At 44.6% G+C, this 19,329-nt stretch overlaps 1 long non-coding RNA gene across 1 annotated transcript in view; it reads left to right on the top strand.

Moving 5' to 3' along the window:
• The window catches only part of LOC135320949 (uncharacterized), a 101,962-nt gene that overhangs the window by 19,287 nt on the left and 63,346 nt on the right, over nt 1-19,329 (top strand). The window contains exon 7 of the long non-coding RNA XR_010380313.1: nt 1,629-1,772. This is a non-coding gene — a long non-coding RNA (uncharacterized LOC135320949). The remainder of the gene's footprint in view (nt 1-1,628; nt 1,773-19,329) is intronic.

Here is a 19,329-nt window from a genome sequence, read left to right on the forward strand (position 1 = left end):
CCGAGCAGCCGCGCACCAACGTGGCCTTCAATTTACGAGGACTGCAGTGTGGTGGAGAAGAGGATCGAGGACTTCACTGAGTCTCACTTCATCATGCTCAAGTCCAAGTGGCTGGACTGTGCATCCGACAAGACTGGGGACAAGATCCTCCTGCTCTACATCCTGTTTGAGAAGGAGGACTTTGTGGGATTGGACACAGAGAGCAGGAAAGTCTACCTGGATGCACGGACACCCTGGCTGTGTGAAGGGTTGCTTCCCTACAACCAGAAAGGGATCAGCAAGGAGGAGGGCTGTCTTGTAGCCAAGGCGTGAGGGAGGTGAAACCCGCCGGTTTTCAGACGTTTAAAAGTGAATCCACCTTTGTTTCAGAGAGATACTTTTAGGGTTATTATGGACACTTACTCCCGCTTTTCAGCCAATTCCCCTGGTGTGACCCCTGGAGTTGCTGTCCAATAGAGTAGCCAAAGCCACTGATGCTAGGAGAGCTGGGGAGGAGGCTGCTCTGAGCTGAGATGTGCTCTAGGTCAAATGCACATCAGACGCTGAGACTTGTCTAGTAAAAAGAATGTAAACTATCTTGTTTCTTTCTTTATTGATTACATGTCAAAATGATAGTATTTTACATACTGTACAATAAGTAAGATATGTTCTTAAAATCAGTTTCTAGGGTTTTTTTGGGGGGGGTTACATTTTTAAATGTGGCAACTGGGAAACTTTCTTTACATGGCTGTCATTTCATTCCTGTTGGACAGCATGTCCTGGGACAGTCTCATCCCTTTGCTTATAGATGTCATGCTGAATCCTGAGACGCAGAATGAGGTGCTGGTTGAGCTGGGGGTGGAGCCAGTGTCTCCTGCCTCCCAGGTCCAGCACCTGCACGGCTCAGGAGCTCTCTCCCTGCCTGACAACCACCATGCCAATTTAGGACAACAGAAACACTGCCAGGGGCTTCCAAATGAGCTCCTTACGCAGGGAAAGGCGTGTCACGGAGCATGGGGCACAGCAGGGAAAGATTCGTCCTCACTTTGTCCCTGTGATTAGGTCAACGGACCCACTTTGCCTTGGAAGTGCAGACGAGCTCTTCTGGGCTGCCTACCCCCCCACATTCTGCTCTGTTTCCCTGTGTATCTATCGAGATGTCCCTCGGGAAGAAGAAGGTGAGATGCCTTTGCCGAGAGGTGGTCCCCCTTTGCTGGGGAGAGTGTGGGAATCTGTGCCACCCCGACCTACGGCCTCGGGCCTTGAGTATTGAGAGGGCTCATGGCGGTCCCACAGGTGACGGTCGGAGGGCCTGGCACGAGCTGCCGGGCCTGATGTGGAGGAGGGTTTCTGCGATTCTCTGTGAGTCTAAAATCAGATTCTACTTTCTGGTTGTTGGTAAGTTGGAGGAGAAGATGCCAGAGAATTGATAAAAAGATAGTCCAGACCAGTCCTGTGAGTGACAGGCACAGGGGACCCGAGTCCCACCTGCTTGTGGTGCCTGGCGGGCTCTGGATGAATTTTCACTTCCTCCCCGGACATACATCTATATCTTAAGGAAGGGGCGAGGCTTGTCGTCTCCATGACCTGTACTTGTCCTCACAGGGCCCCGTGATCTACACGGCTTTCTCCCCTTCTGCTTCTTGTAGATGAGCTGGCAGATGTAGTGGCCTGGGCAAAGCTGAGGACACAGATGCCAGCACCGTGCCACTCCCAGGCTGGCTCCATTCCCGTCACCTGTCACCTCCTGCTGAGTCCCCAGGCGTCAGTCAATGTCGGTACATCGGTGCAACGTAAGTAGGGACCAACATCTCCCCCTGGACATAATGGTGGGTGAGCAGTGGAAGCCTGGAGCCCTGCCCCAGCCCCCTGACCAGTGCCTCCTCTTTTGTCACAGGAGGCACTGGTGACATGTTTGCTCAGCAACTGCTTGGCTCTGAGTCTGCAGACCCACCAGAGAATACCAGCTTGTTTTTGCCTTTTGAAGTCTGTCCTTGGGATTTGGCGGAGTAGCTGGATGTGTGCTTAGCCCATAGTGGTTGACACTGTCACCATTGTTTACCCAGAACCTCGTGTACCAGGCATGGCTCCCGGCATCAAAATACAGCAGGGCATTAAACCTCCCTCCTGGTGGGTCTGTCTGTTTTGGTACCGTAAGGGCTCAGCCAGCCTCTGAACGTCAGTGAGATAACGCGGCCAGTGAGCTCGGGTCAAGTAAGTTCTCCTCCAGTCACTTTTACTCCATTGTTTCTTTTACTATTACACAGTCATTAATTTTTTAAACAATGCTTTGGTGCAGGAACAGAGCCTAATTCTCTCCTGTTACTCTTGGTGGGAGTGAGTAAAATTGTCCAGCTTGAAATGCGACCACATTTTGTAGCTCAAAAGCTGTTTACACGCATCTAGGTGAAGTTTAGGTTTGGGGCGCTGACCTCGTTGGGGTCCCCCGGCAGCGCCGCTCGCCTCAGGCCCCTGCCTTCCCTGGAACAATAGGTGAGGGTGGGTCTCACCGTCCCCTCGTCCCTGTCCTCACCAAACTCACCTAAATTCTTGTAATTGCTCTCAGTTATTTTTGTTCTCATGTGTTTCTAATTTTCGCTGTTCCTCTTTTCCTTTTTCTATTTCCCTTTCTATCTTGTACCGCCCTGTGAGCATGTTGTTGCGTCTGAAAAGTGGACTGTGCACACCCTGCATTGGAAATAGCGAGATTGTCCTCCGTGCTGTCCCCATCGCTTTAAAAAGCAAAAACCTTAACAGTTGCCTTGATCCATATATTATCCTAGTCATCTTTTTATTTTCTAGATTTTTGGAATTTTTGCTTTGTTAGCACATCACCCACTGGTGTTTGATACCTGTTAAAATCCTTGCTTTGGGGAACAGTTTGGTCCTCCTTATGTTTGGTGACAAATGCGCCCTTATTAAATTTGTTTGATTGTTTTGAAGAAGTGAGATGTGAATTGATTTAGGCGGCTGCTGAGGGATTTTTTTTCAAGGAGTATTTAAACTTGGAATGTCAAAATCTGCAGCATCTTCCTTGATTCTGGCTTTTAGACAAACGTGCTTGGCACGCGGTTCAGGGCTGTCGTTGTGTGACGTGCGTGACGGAGCTTCCTGGCCGGCGGTCACTGGTGAGAAAGTGGCAGTCTCGGGGGTGAGCAGCTGCAGGGGATGCTGTTGGAAGAAGCAGTCACCGGTTTTTTGTTTTTTGTTTTTTCATTCACCTTCCCGGTGCCATTTAATTTACTTTGCCTTCATAGAGAGGCAGGAGCGGGTCTAAACTCCATGCCACTCTTATTTTCCCTTTACGAGGCTGGTTTTTCTGAGTATCAGAACAACATGGCCTTCTCCTAAGTAGCTGGCTCACTTGGATCTGGTGGACACAGGGACCGCTAAAGGGGACTGTAGCTTCCTCTCTGCTCCAGCCGGTGGGCATTCAGAGCCGGGTCTGTGGTTTGCCTCAGCAGCCATGCAGTCCTCCCTGCACCAGCCTTTACTATTAACCCATTATGGCAGTAAATAGCTGACTCCGTGTCTGTTGCAGCTGACGTCCACCACTGACGGCCGTGTCGTTAGTTTGCGGTAGTGAGTCTCCAACACCCTAGTCAGCTGTGAAGTGACCTTGCATTCTCACCCACACCCTGGTTCATCTCACCCGGGGGAAGGGTTTGGCCACCACTGTCATGCTGGCCATGAGACCTTGTTTTACCTTTCATGCCCTGGTCCAATTGTGGACACTTCATCCTTCACTGACTTGGTCTCGCTTGAGACAGACCAGACATTCTGAAAGAGCCCATCACATTCTGGGGGGGAACAGAACACAAGAATCGCAAGTAGGAGTCTAGGCTCTCTGGGTTGGCAAATGCAGGCTGGGATCTGTGAAGGCTGGGCTGTGCCCTTCACAGGCCTTTCCCGTGGCTCCCGAGAGCCCAGGGGTCGGAGTGAGAACAGCCTTGCCTGGGTTCCCCCATCCTCATCTGCTCACTGGCAGGTGTGTCTGCTAACTAGGAACTCCCCCAAACCTCGGGCCCTTCAAAGTTCAGACCACAGGAGAACCTTGAGTCCCTTCTCCTGGGCCTCCTTTGTGAGAATCCAGTGCCTTCTGAGGTGACCAGAGGCAGGAGATGCCTCCCACTCCAGGGAGCTCTCTTCGGAGGACTGTGACGCACTGCACCTTGCTGTCAGCTTGTGGGGTTCCATCCGTGGTCCTTGCAGAACCAGACTTGAGATTGGCTTAGCAATAGAAATGACAAGACTGATTCCAGGGCAGGGCCGGGGGGAGGAACAGGGGAAATTGAATGTGACCTCAAACACCTAGGTGGGTTCTGGGTCTGTTACTAAAATCGGGAGCCTGGGAGGTACCTGCCAGGAATCGAAATCTAGAGTAAATGGTGGACATGAGGCATTTTTAAGATTCCATTTGTCATCCAAGTTAGGACTTCAAAGAGGCACTCGGGTCTATGGCCCCGGGGCTCAGGTGAAGGAGCCGGACTAGAGATACACGTTGGGAGTCGTCATTCTTAGCTGGTGTTCACAGCCGTGCAGGTGGATGAGTTCATCTCGAGAGGTGCAGACTGAGGCTGAGGCGGGTCAGGGCTGTGCCTGGGTTGGAGGAAAGCCCAGACCATGCAGCTTTGGCGTGTCACTCAGTGGCGTTTGGGATTTTCAGAGCAATGGCATTTATCCTTAAGGGTCTTGGGGGTGGGCAGGGCCACCCAGGAAGAAATCTGAATGGAGGGTTGTGGCCACGCGTGCGCATCTGGGGATGAAGCAGAGGCTGCATGTTCCAGGAGGGGAACCTCCTCGGAAGATGGTGTCGGAGTGGGGAGTGTTGAGAATGTAGTCACACTCACCTGTGAGGGAGGGACAGAGGCCTAATGAGTCTCCACCCTAGCGGACTCTCTTTCCCATGAACAAAAGGCCAGCAGACAGAAGATTTGAGGTGAGAAAGAGCCAAAGTGGAGAATGGTGGTTGGACAGTTCTGGAATTGTCTCCCTGCAAAATAGAGTTAAAAAAACCCAGACTCTTAAGAACATTGATAGTGACGTTGGAGGAGATAGTTCTTTTTCTGGCCTCCTAAGGGTAAGACATGTATCCGGGGATACACAGAAGAATCGGGCAGTCTGGTCCGGGGCTTGACCCTTACCAGGGGGAACAGGGCAAGTTTAAAGGGGGAGAAGGGCAGCGGAGGGAAACTAGCCAGGTCTCGTGTCAGGTAGCAGTCGGCCTCACTACTTGCGTGTTGCATTCACATCCGTGCCTCCCAGGTGGGCGGTGGCAGCCCCCTTTTGCAGATTGGGAAGCCTTCTCAGAGGGGTTAAGGAATTGGTCCATTTCGCGGCTAGTAAATGCTGTAGCAGGATTCAAGCAGGGCCTTGTCAGACTTCAAGGGCATGTTCTCTCTACTAATTCCGGTACCTCCATGTTGTACCTGGATTGGTGAATTGGGTCAGTATTGGAGCCTTTCACAAAAAGTACGATTTAAGTGCCTCAGGACTCTTTCCCAAATCTCAGTGTTCTTTAATTGTTCAGAAGCACCGCAGTGCTTTTCGCCCCACAGAGGTAAGGTCTTACTCTTTTGACGATGACGTGGTTGCAAATGACGTACAGGTGCAAAACCAGACTTAGCAGCTTCTGAAGGGAAACTCTCCAGTTCTCCCTTGATAGGCTTTCTTCCACGGGATGTAACCTGCTGCACCGTAGGTCTGAGCTTTCTGTATGGAGTGAGGGTTTGATATCCAAAGTTAGCAAATAAGGGTCAGATGGAGAAAATCGACGTTAACTATTTATTTTGGGGTTTCATTAGACAAGATGCACTATCGCTTAATGGCCCATATAACGTAAGTAATTGAGTACAGAACATTGCATTCCTTACTTTCTAATGAGAGGTGTCTTGCATCGTAATGTTGTCTGCTTTGGAACTTCAGCTCAGCCAGTAGGGCACCTGTCAGTGTGTTGGTGTGATTGCATTTACACAGTGCATGTAATCTGGGCTTCCTCTGCCCCAAACACTCCAGTGCAGAATCATAGGCTGTAGCCATCACTTAATTATACAAATACTTCTACAACTATATGATACAAAAAAAAAAAAAAACAAAGAGAGAGAGAGCGAGAGAGATTGCCTTATCAAATTTCCTTTGATTTTAACTGCAAACTGTTGTTGAGCAGCTCTGGTTTCCTTTGGATATGAATATGTACATTTCTTTGCATGTAACTTGGATCTTAGACTAGAACACCAACCTCTTGCTTTCCATGAGCCACAAAAATCATAACCAAATGACATACGTATTAAACATTTTATTCTTTTCTTCTGAGACAGAATCCTTGAATCTGGGACTTGGGCTGTGATTTTGCTTTTTGCTCTTCCCACCCCTCTTATCGTCTCACTCCTTTTTCCCACGTGGCCTCCAAGAGTTCATGGTCTCCGAGGAGCAGGTGGACAAACACCAGTTGGTCGCCAAGCAGTCCTGCTGTAGAGGGAGCCCAGCCAAGAGCTAAAGGACTTCATCAGAGAGGGCTTCCTTGAAGAAATGGGCTCTACATTCAGTTATGAGGACAGAGTAAGAGTCAGCCAGGAGAAGGAATCAAGAGGGTGACTCAGGTTGCAGGAGCAGCCCGAGTAGAGGCCTGGAGGCTTGTGGGGTGGGGACTCGGGGAGAGTGCACTGTGTGGTCCAGGGTGGAGGGTGCCCCTGCTTGGGAGGACACTGGAGTGGGCCTAGGGATGGAGGGCTTAGGAGGAGCTTGGTTTTTTACTAGAATTGACACAGAAGAGGCAGTGAAGGGTGTCAGCAGAAAGTGACCCTCAGGAGAGGTACTCCTGGTTTTGCTTCTGATGTTCTACAGAAAGAAGGGGTCGGGGTGGGCGAGAGCAGCTCTGCCCGTCCCTTTGAGACCCACCCCTTCATTCATTTATTCATAACACATGCAATTCTGAGTGTCCAGGGGAGAGAGGGTGGACTCACAGTAGTAAGCAAAATGTATTGCTTCTTGAGAGTTTAGCATTGTCAGAAGTTGTCTTAGCGTAGAATGTTCTGGGAACACAGCAGGGGCACCTAACCCAAAGTGTAGAGGTTCGAGGGAAGGAAGGCTCCCTTGACAAACCGTCAAAATGCGCCTGGAGGCAAGTGGGGAGTAGCAGCAGTTCAGGGGGCGCCTGAGGTCATTGTGGACCTGGGTACTGTGGTGAAGGTGGGCGAGCAGCGTCGGGGGTGGGGCTAGAACTCTACCAGGGAGCCTCTGAAGGGTTTGAAGTGGGGGTGATGTAATCAAATTTGTGCTTTGGGAAGGCTGTCCTGGCTCCGTGTGTGTGTGTGTGTGTGTGTGTGTGTGTGTGTGTGTGTGTGTGTGTGTGTGTGTGTTTGTGTGTGTGTGTGTGAAGCAGGGAAGAGGGGGAGAGTGCCACCAACTGGGAGGGTCATTAGAAGACCATTGACAGGCTGGGCGGCCACCAGTGGGAGAGGGGCGTCGGGGCTGCTTGGGGACGGCAGGGGCAGTGTGAATGCCGGATTTCCTCATGAGGAGAGCTTATTAACGGGGACCCCCTAGCGGCACCTTGTGGCTGGAAGAAAACGGATGCAACCAGGTGGACTTTTCTCTTCTTCCCTGCATTGTGTGATGATCTTAGCTCAGCCAACATTTGGAAGAGAATAGCTAAGTTTCAGGGTAGCACAGGATATTTTTGAGCTCGTTCGAGAGAGATCTGATAGGATTTAGTCTTGTGTTGAGATCTGCATGTTCACTTAGCTAGAAACGTCCCGTCTTTTGGATTTCCATAGGGGTATTTTTTCTTGATAAAGATTGCTTTCTTGGTGAGAGGAAATTTAATACAGCTGCTGTGTTTCTCAAAAAAAATCTTATCTTTTAAGAAATTTAATATTCAAAAGAATAGCAAAATTTTAAATTGATAAAGTAAGGCTTTGGTGTAGTTTCTTTGGTTTCTGAGTTAATGTAGAGTTAGAGCCTTTGCATTACTTAAATAGCACATCCTTGTCAGTATTTAAAGAGCTGTTAGTGAGCGCCCCAGGCCCCACTTCTCAAAGCATCATTAAATCTTGCTCTGAAATAGTGAAGTCATAAAGGTCTTGTTGGCAGAAGCCAAATAGTTGGTTTATAATTTGCAGCATAGCACCCTTTATAAAATAATAATAGGTTCAAAATTAAGAAAGTGGAAAATAATTGATTTTTTTAAAGCTGAAACATAATCTTTCTTGTGTTAATGTTGCAACTGGAAATTTCGAAAAGAAAAATCCTACTGTAATATCATCTACGTGGAATACATATATGTCTATCACGTTTGCAATGTAACTGCGCAGTGGTTTTTGAAGTCAGGACAATTCCAGCTGAGTTACTGGCAGTGATGGTGGCTGGTTTTCAATGGAAGACCCTAAATTTGCCTTCTGAGCTTTATTCTTTTCTGTTCTCTCTCTCTCTTTTTTTTTTTTTTTTTGTAGTGAGAGGGCTCAGTAGTGCTTTGCCAGCATGATTTTGGGGCAATTTGGGGGCAGATATCGTGCACAAGCAGTGAGATATTTCCATGCATTTTACTTTCCGGACATCACCATGGAACATGTGGGGGTTTGTGCCTGCAGGCCGGGATGCTGCAAGACTCCCTGGTCCATCACCTTTATGTCTTGGAGCTGCTCCAGTCAGTGAATGACTTTCTGTGTCTTAGAGGTAAGGTGATCTGACGCAGATGATCAGATGTGTAACTAAGTACTGTTACTTGAAATAGAAAACCTATCAAAAATGGCTCTAAAATACAGGATGAGGGAGGAGAATTGTCTGAGCTGCTTGCATGGGGAATATTCTCAGGTGACTCCCTCATTGAGTCTCCTGTCACTCCCCCCCCAGCCCTGCACGGCAGTCATCGTGAAGCAAGCATGCACTTTCTCAGAAACGCGCTGAATTTCCTTGTGCCTCTGTTTGTTGGCTTTTTTTTTTTGAAAGCACATCTTGCCCTTTGCTTAAATGCCATCCCTGCCTAGTCACCTCTTACACTCATTCGTCTGGAGCTCGTCCATACATAGCTGCTGAATGGATGAACAGAATGTAGTATCTCCATGTAGTGGAACATTATTCAGACGTAAAAGTGAATAAAAAAGAAAAAATAAATAAAGGGGAATATGAAAAAGGCCACCTGCTCTGGGAAGTCCACACTGACTGCTCAACCAGCCCTTTTCCCTTTGAAACCCAATCACTTATGCTCCTCTCTACTCTTTTTGATAGTACTTACCACCTTCTAATAAACTTTAACACTTTCAAAAAAAAAAAGAGAGATGCTGATACCACTTCAACCTGGACGAGCCTTGATAACAGCACGTTTAGTGAAAGGAACCAGACACAAACGGCCACATATTGTTGAATTCAGTGATCTGAAATGCCCAGAATAGGCACATGCAGAGGCAGAGGGCAGGTGATGGTTGCAAGGGGTTGGGTGGAGGGGGGTTGGGGAGTGATTGCTAGTGGCAGGGGTGTTCTTATGGGATGATGAAGTGTTCTGGAAATTGATGGTGGTGAGGGCTGCACAACCGTGAGTGTGCAGAAGACTGCTGAGCGCTGTCTCTGGGAGTGCCTGTGGTTGGGGGCGGGTTTATTTTGTTCTCATCCGTGAAGAGTCATCTTGTGCTGAGGCCATTCTACTCCTGTGAGTGGTGAGGGTCAGAGACTTTGCAGAGTCATGTGTTATTTTCCCACTTGCTGAGTGTAGGCAAAAAAGGTTTAAGCCTGAGAAAGTGCTCCATCTGCAGAAACGTCTTTTAGTTTTGCATGGTGTAAAATTCTTGAGAGCTTTTTAATAGTTGAGGACAGCCTGTGGGGGGGAAACAGCCCATGAATCCTGGGTGAGTCCCGGAAGAACTGCGCTTCCCTCCCTGACACGGGTGGGGATTTCACCCCCGTTCAGGCAGTGAAGGGCCCAGACTCGAGAGCGGAGTTGACAGTCGTGAATATTTACATGTATCCGCTGCTTCATCTTGGATATTAATTTCAAGCTGAGTCAGTATGTGGCGGCAGCCTCATCCTACGTCAGGAATCTATAGTATCTGCTCTTTGAGGTGAAGACCTGACAGACTTGATTATTTAACAGTCTCCCTTGAATTGATATGTCAGATTCCTTTCTCAATAATAGAACAGCAGAATTATAGACGTCCTTTATTGCCGATGTGACCTGGAGCAGGTTTAGTCTCTGTGCCTCAGTGGCCTTATCTTCGGTTGGGGAAGATGATAACAGTGCTTCCCTCAGAGGGTCTGGTGAGGGGGGAGTGAGAAGTAGAAAGGGAGGACTTACACGTGATGCTCATGAATGACCGAATTTAGTGCTCCCAGCCTGGTGAGGCCTCAGGGGCAGAGATGGCAGAACAGACCATTCGTAGCCGGAGCTCGATCTGTGTTGGCAGCTGTTATGATCAGGATCACCCCTGTGGGTTATCAGGCAGTTTTAAGACTTGGTAATATGAATTCATGAATAATGTTAAAAGATTAGACAACTCAGATCCGGTTTACATAGTTCTCAAGATTTCCTGTGAGAAATGGATATTTTTTTCCCCATCTTAAATCTGAGTTGATTCTCTAAAAAAATTTCTGCATTCCTCCACCTTTTTGAGTTAATTCTCCATTTCTCAAAAAAAAAGTTTTTAAATGGAGTTACTGGTGTCTGAACTGAGGGCCGCATGCATGCTGAGCACATACTCTCTCAAGTGAGGTATAATCTCCCCCCTGATTTTTTTTAAACTTTACTTTCTTTGTATGCAGAGGTTAGTGACCTCTAATTCTTTTTCTGGAGACTTGTCCATGAACCTGTAAATCTATAATTAGTGGACAAAATTTGATTTATTAAAAAAATCAATGGAACATTCTGCAATCCATTCAAAAGGAAATGCTCATTGACATAAAATGTTTCTCCTTTATGGTGATTTCTAATTTTTGGTCTGCCTTAACTTATTAAAAGTAATCCTCATCATCATAATGACCAAGCTTGCTCTGAGTGGACACTTACCTAAGGCTAAAATGCTTTCCTCATGTTTTAATTCATAGCAGGTGTTTAAGGGTAGGTATCAGTGTCTCCTTTTCTGCAGCTGAGCGGTTGAGAGATGGGGCAGCTTGTCCCAAATCTCACGCAGCTGGCGCTGGCAGGCTCAGTGCTGGAACCCAGGCTGCACAGGATGCATTCTCAATGGCTCCTCTGATCAGCCCCAAGTTGAGTGGTTTCCCGAACTCCTGTGAGTCCATAAATGAACGATTTTAGCGATCTCAGCTTCATGAAGCCTTCAAAGGAGAGACACCAGTGAGAATGTTAGACAGAGTGGCATAAATTAAAATTGTACATTTTCACAAATGTTGCTTTCTCAGGCAATGAGTTAAAAACTTTATATTTTTTTATTTTAGTGCTCTGTAAACACTAAAATCAAAACATTAAAAATGATTATAGTGCAAAATTGGAGTGGGCTTTGAAAGTCCAACCATTTCTAATGATGTTGCTTGTTTTTCTCTAGTGGTGCTTATTGACAGAAAAATTTACAAAGACTGAATTGGTTCTATGTAGTCTTAGTATGGAGGAAAGTTTTGTCAGTGAATATTGTAAGTAAAATCTTTACTCTTTTCTTTCCTGATGATGAATATGTAAGTTGTTTTCATGGCTTAAGTGCATTTCCTCATTTGTGAAATTTGAGTGATGCCCTTTACCTTGTTTGACTGTGAGAGGTGGACGCCTTGTATATGAAGCACCCAAGAGCTGCTTATAAAAATATGCTGTCACAAGGACAGATAGTTTAGAAGGATCAACTCTGAATACTAAAGAGGGTGGCTTGTTTCTGATGCATATTCAATATGCATATTTATGAATATATGAATATGGCTTAAAGTAACAAGGATTCAGGGTTTTGTGTGTGTGTGTGCAGTATGAAGTTTTAATGAAATCTTTATCATTCTAGTGAGACAGGGACTAGTTAAATCACCTTAAGCAGACGGCCTTGAATATTATTTACACAGAATGTGTGTTGTTACAACTCAGAATTCATGTTGCCGTGTAACCATCCACTCAGACATTTAAATTCGTAGGAATCTGACCAGAACCATTAAGTTTAGAAAAATCTACATTGATCATTTTCAGGGAATAAGCTTCTCTCTTTTGTGATTAAAGAAAATTTTGATTTATTTTTCTGCACTCTTAATAGGTTTTAAAATATCAAAACATTGATTTGACATGTCACTTTTTTTAATAGAATAAAGCTCATGCTGTTTTAATGTGCAAATAAATGTTTTTGAATTTCAATACACTTGTATGCTTTCCTGGCTCTTTGAGAAGTATTTTGCAAGATACCTAGATTAATTACTGTTGGAAAAATACAGACGTGACTTTTATGAATATAGGCCTAGTACAGATCTGTTGGTTTTTGCTACAGTGCAAGACATGAGGCCTAGGAGAGATTTGCTGCTGATTGCCAGGAGGACAGATCCCAGATCTCAGTCTCCCCTCCTGTAAAATGAAGTGGCTGGACTGGATTCTTTCCTCTACTAAGAAGTTTCCATGAGCCTGTGTCTTTTGTTTATATTCAGGAGTATTAGCAATGTCAGATTAAATACTGAATACACCTCCCTTCCCCGAAGCAAAGTGCACTATGTGCTACATAAGATTTAATTATCTGATTCTTCTTTCTGATCCAACAGGCAATTTTTGTGTTGCATCTTTCCCAGCAACCTGGAAGGTGTTTTTAGCCATAGGTGGTGCTGTTGCACCTTCTAACAGTCTTAATATTCCTTTTGCAAAAGAAGGTTTAACAAATGTTATTTTGTTTTGATTCCGTTGCTTAGTGCTTCAGAATAGCACAATGTCCATTATGTCTGTCTACCTGGAAAAATTATTCTGCTTATGTCTTAGACTTATTCTGTCATCTCGCTGTGAACATTTCAGACTTGCTGTGCAAACAATGGCAAAATCGGTCTTTTCTTCCAGTGTTAGCAACCAGTGAGCCGGAATTTTATAAAGCAGCTAAGAGCGGCCTCTGGAGCACCTTAAAGCTGAAAAGTGTACTGAGTTCCCTGAGTATTGACCCAGCAGCTGTGTATCAATTGTTGGGAGGTGATTTTGTACATATAAGAAGGGGTGTAGTTTTTTGTCTTGGGTTTGCGTGCACGTGCTGCCACTGAGCCACGTGAGCCTGAGTCAGTTTGCTCTGAGTTATTCCCTCGTCTGTGAGATGGGGACGCTCGTATCTGCTTTGCAGAATTGTGAGAATTAGAAATTATGTAAAGTGTTTAGCACAGTGGGAATGTCAAAGGGCTCATAAAGTTTAGCTCCTGTTTTGTATGAAGCCATCATTTTACAGTCTTTGGCAGTTACTAAGAAACAGGAAAATAAGAAAAGCTGGTTTTATGCTGAAAGATATTTGAGGAGGTTCCATAGTTCCTATACCCATAATTTAGCATCAGCAGGGTCAGGACAGTTACACAGTCGCCTTGAACCAATGTTAAGCCACAGAATTTTTTGTTACTTCATATATATTGGGGCTTAAGGGGACCCAATACCTATACACATGTTTTCTCCAGCAGCCAACTGAGAGATGACACAGAAGAACAGGCAGGCGATAAATGTCTCCTGTATTACTGATGAAGCCACGTTCTCCATGAACTTCAGGGCTGTGGGAAAATGCGTGTCATGATACTGTGCCCCAGAACTAGAGACTCATGCAGTCCCAGTTAGCTCTGGGCCACAGTGAGCCTTCCCTTAAGAGGATCTGCCCCATCATGCACAGGGCTGCCCTGCCATGGAGCTGAGCATCCCGGGTGCTTCCCAATGGTGGCCAACACTGGAGGGAAAGGAAAGGTTTCATATGCCCTGCTTGTCGATCCGGACTCACACCTCAATCTGTTAGTGTGAGGAGGGCTAGCCGTTGTCCAGAGGTCAGGGGTGTGAAGGGAAAAACACTCTCCATGGACCAGATTGTGGAGGAGGCATCCCTTCCCTCAGTTTAAACAAGTGGTGGGATGCAACAGAAGGGTGCTCCCCAAGAGTTTATAAGAGGGGAAATAAGGATTTCCTTTGGGACTCAGACTAGCCATGAAACACAGAAGATGATTAGAAGGGAGATTTGTAAATCACTTTCTTATTAAATTCACATTTGTTGAGCACCAGAAATGTGCTACATTCTTTTCTGAGCGTTTTACAGAAATGAATCCTTCAATCTTCACAACAAGTGAGTAAGGAAGGTTTGATAGTTATCCCAGGTTTACAATGTGGAAATTGAGGCACGGAGAGAGTAAGTAAGTTGGCCAAAGTCACAGAGCTAGTAAGTGACAGAGCTGGTATTTAAACCCTGGCTGTCTGGTTTCCAGGCTCCCAGGGATGGGCTTTGGGTGTTTAGAGGTATCTGCATCCCTGGATCTCTGTACCTCTGTGCATCACTTAGCCCAGAAAGGACAGGGAAAGGAGAGATACACAGGTGCTCACAGTCGTGTCTCAGCCACAGTCCACGGACAGTGCACTGTGATTGGCGTTAAATGTCTTCTGGGCAGCAGATCTTTTCGTATAACAGAAATTTAGTCCATTGAGTTAATCTAGAAACCCTTCCTGCTCTGCTTCTGTCCACTCTTGTCATGTGACTGCCTGCCTGTGATTGGGCTGTTGAGGAGAATCTGTACTCATGGTTGAACTCTGATATTTCAGTCTGGTTTGTAGTTTCACATCTCCTGTTACATTAATAAATTAAATTTCTGGTTTTCTTGCATCGGTCTCTCATGAGTTTGGTTAATTTGAAACCAGTCCATGGGAGCCCAGGGGTGATGACGGTATAATTTCTGAGCACGTTGTGGCACTTCTACCTGTGTGGACCTGCGTGGAAGATTTCTGCACAGCAATGACCCAGGCACTCAGCTATAAACGCTGGGCGTGCTTGCTGTTAGATAGTACATTATTCCCAAAACAGGGACCTGGCTGATCTGGTGGTCTGCTTTGTAATGAAGATATCTAAAGAATTTATCTTGTTCCCCTCTCCCCATGTCTCCCCTAAAGGTAAACTAAGCCTTTTTACTCATTGCGGATTCTACAATCTCTGCCTCATCCCATCTTTCACGAAGTTCCTCCTTACTATCACACAACTGTTAAAGACTATTTCCTTTGATTATACACAATAAATATGGGAGCATTTGAGAGGTTCTTGGAGTTGGCTCCCTAATCCCTCTCGCTTTCTTTCCTTTTTCCACAGTCTTGAGTAATTCATTCCATGTTGGTAAGACTTTTGCCAGCCAGAATCCACAGTTCCAGGTGAGAAGGATGCAGACTTTATCTCTCCTACCCGAGGGAGAGAGAGGAAAGAATTGAGGTCTGCTCCCCCGTGGTCCCTTTCTGCCCCAGGGCCACTCATGTTCACCTGCAGCCTTCTGGCCTCTGCTCAGAAGGCCTCTGTCCCAGGACTGACTGCAGCCTTTTCTTCCCTTGTCTATATTTCCTGTGCCTTTCAGAAGTTGGTCTCTTCTCTGCAATTCAACCCTGGCAGATGTGATGGTGGTCAGCGAGCTGGTGAGCAGTCATTTGGTGACTCCCAGGAGCCATGATGATTCTCCTGAGTCTCTCATTCGGGGTTACAAATCTGTCGAGCACCGGAGGAAGCCCATTCACGTGAGGTCAACACAACATCACATCACTTTAATTTTGTTTTTGAATTTTCAGTGGAGAAAGTAATTGTAGGAAACTGTTCCAGATTTTCGGCCGCCTGCTTTCCTCACCATTATTTCCTTTTTGGCTCTGGCGCTTGTTTAAAGAACCAGGTTACTTCTCTGGTCATTTGTAGCAGGTGGGCTTGCCGAATCCTTGATCTGCATTTGAAGCAGAATGCTTCTTCGTGATGTCAAACTGATTTTCCTTGTCATGTCTTAATAATTTGTGTACACTCATCAACTGTTTCAAGTTAAATGCTCTTTTCCAATTTCTGTTAACTCACATTTGCTGAACTCCTGCTTTCATGCTGAGGGCAGTTTCTTCTTCCTGTAATAAAATTTAGCAATTTGCATTTACTATGGGAAGGTAACTGGCTGGAGGTGCTTTTTTTCTTACCAGTTTTAATAACAATTCACCCATTAAAATGTACGGCAGTTTTTACTCTATGCCCAGAATTGTTCATCCCAGTCAATCTTAGAAAATTTTCATACCCCCAACAGGAAGCCCCTTACGCATATGCAGACATCCCCATCTTCCCCATCCTCCCACAGCCTCAGAAAGCCACTTTTCTCTCTCTGTGGATTTGCCTGTGCTGGAAATTTCATGTAAATCTAGTTACTTCATGTAAGTGGAACCATCTATTGTGACTGACTTCTTTCACACTGAGTAACGTTTTCGATATTTGTCCAAGTTGTGGCCTGGGTCAGTACTCTATGCCTTGCTATTGCTGAATAATATTCCACTGTATGTCTGGGCCCCTCTGTTTACCCATTCATCACGTGATAGACATTTGTGTTGTTTCTGCTTTTTGGCTGTGATGAGTAATGGAGCCGTGAATATTCCTGTAGGAGTTTTTATATGAACATTTGTTTTCAGTTCTCTTACGTGTGTGCTCAGGAAGCAAAATTGCCTGGTCATTCAGAAACCAAATGTTCAACTCTCTAAGGACCTGCCAGGCGTTTTTCCAAAGTGGCCAGTCTGTGTTACATCCTCACCAGCAACGGCTGCGACCTCTGCATCTTCTGTGTCCTCATTAGTGCTTGTTACTCTTTTATTGATTATAATCTATTGTAGTGAGTGTGAAGCGGTTTCTCCTAGTGGTTTTGACTTGATTTCCCTTACAGCTAATGATATTGAACATCGTTTCTTTGTGCTTATTGGCCATTTGTATATTTTCCTTGAAAAATATTTTTCAGATCCTCTATTCATTTTTTAATTGAGTTGCCTTTTTATTGTTGAGTTGTAGGAGGTCCTTTTTTTTTTTTTATACATACAAATTCCTTATCAGATAAATGATTTGAAAAAATTTTCTCCTGTGTGTTGTTTTTTCACTTTCTGTATGGTGTCATTTGAAGCAAAGTTTTTAATTTTGATGAACTCCAATTTATCTCTCTTTTCTTTGTTCCTTGTGCTTTTGTGGTAATATTTAATATCTGAGGTATTTTATTTAACCTTTTATATATAAAATAACTTAATTATTAGGACCGTTCTAGGAGACGGGTGCTGTTGTTGTCCCCAGTCTACGGATAGGAGACTGAGATTCAGAAAATTTCACTGACTTATCAGTGTCAAAGCTACACAGTGCTGTTGGAATTCAGACCCTCATGTTTGTCCCAAGTATCTGTGATCCTCACCACCATGCTCCACTCCTTCCTGGAACCGTTAATGAAAAAGCCTTTACTTTTTTGATTTCTTGTTAGTTTTTGTTTTTCTCATTGGGGCCTCATCTCCTCATTTCCTTAAAGAGATCAGTGTAGGTTTATTTTAGGTCTCTTGTAGGCAGAAGCATTGCTATCAGTTAACTTCTTTATTACTCACTCCCCAGTGATGGCTGTTGCTAGTTGACCTAATGAAGTCTTGCTTTAGTCTTTCCTTCTCATGACACTAACAACAGAGTCATGACTTACAGAATGCTTAAAGAAGAAAGTACTTGATTGATTTTATTTTGCTAACCAATCAAACCAATCAAATAAATACCTGGTGTTGAAACATACGGTAAGCCCTCCAGAATAGGGTCACTGTCTTCCTTGTGTTTCATTTGTTTGGTCACAGTGTCTGGATAGTGCCTTGCTGTCCAGCAGTTTTGTTAGGATACGGTGCTTGTGAATCATTCTAAGGACAGAATTTTGACAACAGTCTGTGTTGTTCATTTCACGGGGGAAAAGTTAATATAGAAATACTGCTCAGATCTATTTAAAATTAAGTTTGGAAATTTGAGAAGAGTTCAAGAAACCATACAAAGATCTTTTTCACTAATTTTAGATCTATCTTAGACAAATTATGGTTACATAGCAGAGTAACTTATCAAGTAGATTTGACAAGAGGAGTGTATTATTGATTATTTGTTTTAGTTGAAATATTCTACCTGGGATAAAATATTCAGTGCCCATAAATGAACAAATATGTTTGTGTTTCTATGCAACATGGGAGTAGACTTCATATGTTTCTATATAATATATATGACTGTGTGTTTTAATCTGTCTGTCAGTGTTTTTATAGTTTTTCAGCAATGTTGTAACTTTGCAATTCTTCTAAGAAAATCACCTCAGATTCTAGTGCAGTTTGTACTGTGTATGCTGTCTTATGCATGGGATTCCACTGTCCCCTTAGTGAGGAATTTCCTCTTCTATTGTGTTAGTATCAGAGTTAAAGGAACTGTGATTTCTAGGCCTTTGCTTTCCATGTGTTTGCACTTGGGTGTCAATCACAATTTTCCCTTTCTTGAGTTTTCATTGTTCAATTAGAATTTTTGAAAATACCTTAATTTGTTGCATCGGTCTCCCTAGAAACTTGATGTGTTTGTGCTTTTCAGTTTTCAATTAATGAAAAATGTAAATACACTCTTGTTTCTAAGTAGTCCTTTTTCACTAGATATTTGTTTACCTCTTTATAGTTAAAATATTTTTTTCCCAATGAGTGAATCGGTGTGTATATTTTAAAAGAAACCTTACTTTTTATTCTTTTTATTGTAACACTTATATTCATTGTAGAGAATTTAGAAAATAAGGATAAACACAGTAATAACTTCACAATGGCCTCTAATCTCACCTGGAGATACAGTTGTAAGGATTGAAATTGAGAATTACAAGTCCTCTTAAATTGTTCTTCTTTTTAAAGTACGATTTGGTTACTGAGACCCTTGAATTCCCATATGAATTGTAGCAGCAGCTCGTCAGTTTCTGCAGAGGAGCCCGCTGGGATTGTGATCGAGACCATGTTGAATATACGGATCGCTTTGAGGAGCACTGCCATTCCAAGAGCTCTGACTTCTGATCCAGGAATATGCGTGGTGTGTCTGTCCAGTTATTTAGGTCTTCTTTAATTTTTTTTTCAACAATGCTTTGAGTTTACAGAGTTTTATTTTACTTTTTGTACGCAGCGCTCGACTGTAGGACAAGTGTGCAAGGTACCAGAATCAGAAGTGTATTTGAGCCCCGCCACTTGCTGCCACAATGGTCGCTGCGCTCTTGCTTCACCCGCTCTACAATCTTGCACAGAATAGGACCTCAGTAACTCTCTCTCTCTCGAATGATTGTATGATTGTTGGATGATGCTTGAGAGTCCTTGTGATGATTTTATTTCCCCAGCCTTTCCCCACTTCTTTACTATGCCCTTTCTCTTCCTTTCCTCCAGCCTGGGTTTCAGTTTACCTGTGGCATTGATTTTTCTTGTCTGTAGACACTACCTTTCACTGGTTCACG

The sequence above is a fragment of the Camelus dromedarius genome, unplaced genomic scaffold (assembly GCF_036321535.1).
Source record: "Camelus dromedarius isolate mCamDro1 unplaced genomic scaffold, mCamDro1.pat HAP1_SCAFFOLD_186, whole genome shotgun sequence".
In the NCBI taxonomy this organism is placed as follows: domain Eukaryota; kingdom Metazoa; phylum Chordata; class Mammalia; order Artiodactyla; family Camelidae; genus Camelus; species Camelus dromedarius.